The following is a 6,211-nucleotide window of genomic DNA, read 5'->3' as shown; positions in this document are numbered from 1 at the left end:
TTTCTAAGGAGCTGTGGGCAAGACGGTGATGCCACAAGTGAAGGGTAGATAGAGAAGAAGCAGCACAGAGATTTGTCTCAAGAGGAATATGAAGATTCTCAAGTTCAAACAACCTTCCAACCTTACATCTAGTCCCGATGATTTGTCCCATCCGACGACCTATATACGACAACTAGAATTTGAAAAATTGACATCAAAATTGAGATCAACAAGTTGACCAACAAAAAGAAGATTAAAGTTCAATTTTGGAATATAATAAGTATTACGGAGAGTAAGAGTTGACTGAGAAATAGAACCCTTGTGTGTCGCGTGCAAGAGGGAAACATCAGCAGTATTAACAGGAGGTGCATTTGTAGTGGGAGACAAAGACGAGAAAAGATGACGCAAAGGAGACATTTGATTAAAATAACCATAATCGAAATACCATTTAGAATTACCTGGAAGAGTCGAAAAAGTAGTAGGAGTATTACCAGAAGAGGAGAAAAGATGCTGAAGAAGAGAGGCAATATCAGATAGAGAGACAGGAGACGAGTTGAGAGGAGCAGAGGTGGTAGATTCAGTATTAGCAGCAACAGTAGAAACATGCACAATTTTGGAGAAGTTGGGACGAGAATGATACTTGAGTTGATCAGGACGTGGCGGGTGAGTAGGACAGGTAGTAATCAAATGTCCTGAGAGCTTGCAATAGTGGCAGAACAGTTGTGGACAATTATAGCTAATGTGACCCTTCTGTTGGTATTTGCGACAGTCAATAGAAGGACAGTCTGAGAAGAAGTATCTAGAACGGTTAAAATTTTTTTATTAATTACTTTAGAAAATTTTTTTATTTTAATTAACGTATTGTGGAGATGTTTATTAATTAACTTAGTAATTATTAACGTAAAAAGTTTTATTTAAATAAATTCAGTTAGTATATATTTGTAAATTTCTGTTAAATAAATCTATATAATAGTTAAATCAATTTATTATGTCAATGCTCATTGGAAGTTTATTTTTTTAATTGGATCATTTATTTTTTGTTAGAGGCCTGGCCTACTTTTTTCTCGGTAAATGAGTCACACACTTCCACCATCGGACGTCATCGTCCCATATTTGAGGGAGGATGGCTTCAGCAATATGGTGCCTCTCAAGGACTTCGTCTTTGACAACTCCCTGATCACGACATTCGTGGAGCGCTGGCATCTGGAGACCCACACGTTCCACCTGCCATGGGTGAGTGCATCATCCCCCTGCAGGACGTTGCCTACCACCTCGGGCTACGTTTGTACAGAGATCCAGTAGAGGGGTGCTTCCGTAATTTCCACAAATGGTACGGCACCGAGACTCCAGGGACATCCAGCTGCAGCTTGAAGGCAATGCACATGGTACTTTAATCGTTCCGATTCGACCACTCGGTACTCAACACTTCTGCGAATGTTGTAGTTTTTCACACCTTACATTACTGCATTTCTGCTTTTGAATTTGTGGCCAACCCAAAACTCCACCCCACCATCTAGGTTGTAATCGTCTTCTCCGGTGTTGGAAAACAGAGCTTTCACATGCATCGTGTCCAGATCCAATGCATAATAGTGACTTGGTACATTTGATAGTGACGGAATCGGGTGGGGGAGGCAAAATATAGCGCACCGCTGCCTCGGCCGGCGTCTCTGGTACAAACTCCTCCTCCTCATCATCTTTAGAAAAATCACTATCGTTGCTATCCACAACATACTCCTTGTCGGAGTTTTCATCATCTACGTCCATGTTTTTCACTGGACTAGCAACATAAATCGGTGGTGGTGCGAGAGGTGGGTCATCCTGCACAAAAGTTGAGTGGATGGATCCACCGCTACCAACATCACCAATCTCCACGAAAAGCTCCATCACTTATTCCGCCATGATTCTCTCATGGATGTCAAACATGAGGCGTACATGCTCGTTGCCATGGAGTCGAAACAGACGAAACCGAAAAACTCCGTTTTCCAACGGTGCTAGCAACCCATACCCACCCTTTCAATCTCCTTTCTCCCTAAACCACCAAGATTACTCAATATTAGACTCTTCAACTCGAACAATAAACTTACTTGCCGAGTGCGCAACAATATCGGATTATCACATTCAAATATCACCCCATTGTCACTGTTTCTTATACGACAATTAGGATGCACACAGACAATTTATCAAAGGGGAAGAAGATATGAAATGTATGTGGAGAATATCAAGGGTTACACATCCCTTTATAAATGTTGAAAATTTGTCTTACGGTATCTCGTTTACACTGTAAACATTATAATTTTTCACGTATCTTATTTAGGGTGTAAACGAGATAAGTTTACATGTATCTCACGTGTTATTCGGTTTGTCTTATCTCGTTTAAAGTGTAAACGAAATACGTATAAATTTATCTCGTTTACACTATAAACGAGATAAGACATACTATATATTTTTGTAATTATTTTACAAATTATTTATTTTCATAAATAAAATATTTTTTAATTTATAAATAAAAAATTCGATCAAATTGTACCTGTTTAAAACTTAAAAATCGAATTGAACTTATCTCAAGGTAAAATTATTTTAAACAAAAAAATGGTGAAATTTGACCAAATTATATTTTGGATGCCCAAAATTTTAAGGATTATTACTATATTTTAAATTCTTTAAACATAAATCATGCAACAACTATATGAATATTTAAGTCAATAATTTGAATATTGGAGTATTATGAAAATTCATAATAGTCTAACAAAGGACGGATTTTAGTAATATATTATTATGGTGTCATTTTCATTAATCACTTGTAGAATGTAACCCCCAATAACTAATCATACACTTAATTGGCACGTGCGTGGCAGCCCACAAAAGACATAGTAGGAAGCTTGGAGTTGGAATTATGATAAACATGAAAGTAATCCCGGATCATGAACAGTAAACCCCCTAATAATGGAGATATTTGTACTTTATAAATTGTGGTCAATTATTAGGTCTAGGGTTGGCATCCCTTATGTACGCCTCATAGGGTCATAGGTGGCCTCCAGGCTCCACCACTAATAAAGGTCCTTTTTCTTAAAAAGATCGTAGTTGTTAATAATATTTGCCATTGTTCAAATAGCAATGCTTCTTTGAATTATATTAAACTAACCAGCTCGATTGGGTTAACCAAAAATTAATACAAATACGATCGCTTCATAATAAAAATTAGTTTTCAATGAATCCGTTAAAAAAAAAAAACGATCAACAAATCAGTAAATTAGTTGAACCAGCCTAATTTTTAACAATTAATCAATTTAAAATTATAAAAAAAAATTTTAAAATTATATATATAATTAATATATAAAATATTATTTTATTATATCAAATTTGGATCAACTCTCGTTGAGTTTTGAATTTAGACTTTTAAACTATTAAACCTCTAACTTTATTGATTCGATATTGGATTGGGTTTTTAAAATCTTAGATAAAATACTGAGAAAGAGAAATGACTAATGAGAGTATTTTATAAACTGAAACAAGATTATTAATTCATTCATGCTACACGATGTCAGAACTTTAAGTAAACTTTAATTATGGCCAGCCAGAGAAAAAAATTTGGATGGGTGTGGGACAAGAAAAAAAATGCAAGTCAAACATTAGATGAAACAAGAAGAGTTATGGAGAAGATGAATTGGGATAAAAATTAAAATAAAATAAAAATGGTGCCTCTTTTATAATCAATTTTGTTAAGTAACTAATAAGAAATGTAGCTAATTTCAATCAACTCTTATTTGAACGGTATTTTAAGATTCATGGAAAAAAAACATTCACAATATATTAAAAAAAATTAAATTATATTAAAAAAATCTAAATTACATAAAAAAATTCAAATTATATCAAAAAAAAATTAAATCATATTAAATTTATTCTCAATACTGTAGATGTTTTTTTTTGTAATTATATATTTTTTTGTAAAAAAAATATTCACATCCTAAACTCCAATAAATTTCTTACTAAAGGCCGAAAAATATTCACAATATACCAAAAAGTCTAAATTATGTCAAAAATACATCCAAATTATATAAAAAAAAAATCCACTTTACATGAAGAAAATATCCACAATATACTAAAATAACATCCAAATTATACCGAAAAACATCCAAATTACTTGAAAAACATTCAAATCACATCGAAAAAAAATCTAAATCACAAAAAACCAATGGTGGTGGAGGACGCAACGACGGCGACGCGAGGGCAAGGGTACGAGCGTACGTTCGTGAGCGGCGGTGGGGGTGGCGGCTACTGGTTTTGTGACGGAGGAGGGGCCGACGAAGCGGCAATGCGACGATGAAGCGACGGCGCTGTAGTGTGTTGACTTGCGTCGCGAGGCGTGCAGCATGAGTGGAGGTTGCGACGGTATGCAACAGCAACGGAGTCGCGCGAACTCTTGTCGATGTTGCGGCAGGGCGGTGGAGACGCCACGATGAAACCGCGGTAGTGTAGGACATTGAAAAAAAAAATGTAATATTGATTATTGGGAGAGAGAAATTAGAGTTTGTAGTTTTGTATGGTGAGTAGGAATAAAATTGAAATTAGGGTAATTTGTGTATGAATTTTAAAAGAAAAAAAATTAAAATTATAAAAAAAAAAAATTGGCTTAGTTAGCTTATAACATAGTTGGCCCTCTACTTTCTCTTTTCCAATTGTTACAATAGCAAATACCCTTATTTTAATTTATATGTTCTTCATTTTGCTCATTAGTATATTCTCTTTGTATGACATGGTGCTTAATTAGGGTTAATGTTTTCTCGTCATTCTACTTTTTTTTTTCCTTTCCATCCTTTCTACAAATAAAGATCTCATTTTACTTTCTTAAAAACTTTTAACCAAAATTATATATAAACAACTCTTATCTATAATACTTTATCTATATGAAAAACTCATTAAACACCTTTCAGAATGTGGGGAAAAAAATAGCTAGTAGAAATGGTAACTTTTTTCGACGACACGACTATTTTGAGAAATTTAAATTTCATTCCGTGAGTATCTAATACCCATTAATGGGAATGGATCCTCTCCATTTTTCCTAATAATTGAAGGAGTAAAGTGTGATCTCTCACCATTAGTTTTATAAGTGAGACCAAAAATAAATATGAAAGAGAATAATAGAAGGTTAAAAATCACACTTTACTCTCTCAATTTTTTTTAACAATTAAAAAGATCCATTCCCTCATTAATATGCAATTACTAAAATATCACGCATATATAATTTGAAAACCCCTGATTTTTCTATACTCTCTCTTTTTCTCTCTTTCCCTTTCTCCCTCTCAAACAGAGTCTCACACACGTTCACTCAATCACTTTCAAGTTTCAAGTCTTACCGCCACCCTCACTCAGCTAGTACCTGTATTACATAACACAAGTGTAGACCCAGCCCATAAATTTTTACATGTCTTAGTCTTGTTCTTGGACTCAGTCTTTGCTCCCCATCCAAAATTTATTATTAATTTATCAATTATATCCTTAATTCATTGAATTACTGAATTAATACACTATTCTTTCTTTTTTTTTTTTTTTATTAAAGATATGAAGACTCAAACCCGCAACCTCTTATATGAATATGGAGAGATTATGCTATTTGAACTATTACTCATTGGCAATACACTATTCTTTCTTATTAATTAAGAATTGTTTATTAATATTCAAATTACACTCAATTTCACATTTATCAGTAACTGTTTTGCCAACCTTGTTTACTTAAATAAATCAATGCAAGTCTAAACACTTGATTATATTATGTATTGATTTCTGCTAACTCAATGGTATTTATTAGAAAAGGGGAAAAAATTAATGATGCCTTTTTTTCTCTTCGGAGTATGCAATTGTTTTGTTCAGCTTAGAAAAATGTTATTTAAACAACAAAAATCATTGTCATTTAAACAACCACCGCCTTGCCCATTAAATATGACGGTAAGAGTGGTAACCCTACTCTAACAATCATCACCATAATTAAAAACAGCTGTTTAAATGACACAATCCTTGATAGCAGATATGGTCTTATGGATCCGTACATGTGCCATGATATAGTGCTACTAATTGTAATTAATAATAGAAGAAACCAACCAAGTTGGGTTGGTCTAGTGGTTAGCTCACTAGTCCGCTTAAGCAAGTGTCGGGGGTTCGAATCCCGCCTTGTGCATGCAGCAACCCATTGGCCAGCGGCAAACCCTTAAATGGAGCTCAGTACCGCGACGGATTA

The sequence above is a fragment of the Arachis ipaensis genome, chromosome B9 (assembly GCF_059453495.1).
Source record: "Arachis ipaensis isolate K30076 ecotype BB chromosome B9, ASM5945349v1, whole genome shotgun sequence".
NCBI classification, from domain to species: Eukaryota; Viridiplantae; Streptophyta; class Magnoliopsida; order Fabales; family Fabaceae; genus Arachis; species Arachis ipaensis.
Note: the sequence above shows the minus strand (reverse complement) of the source record.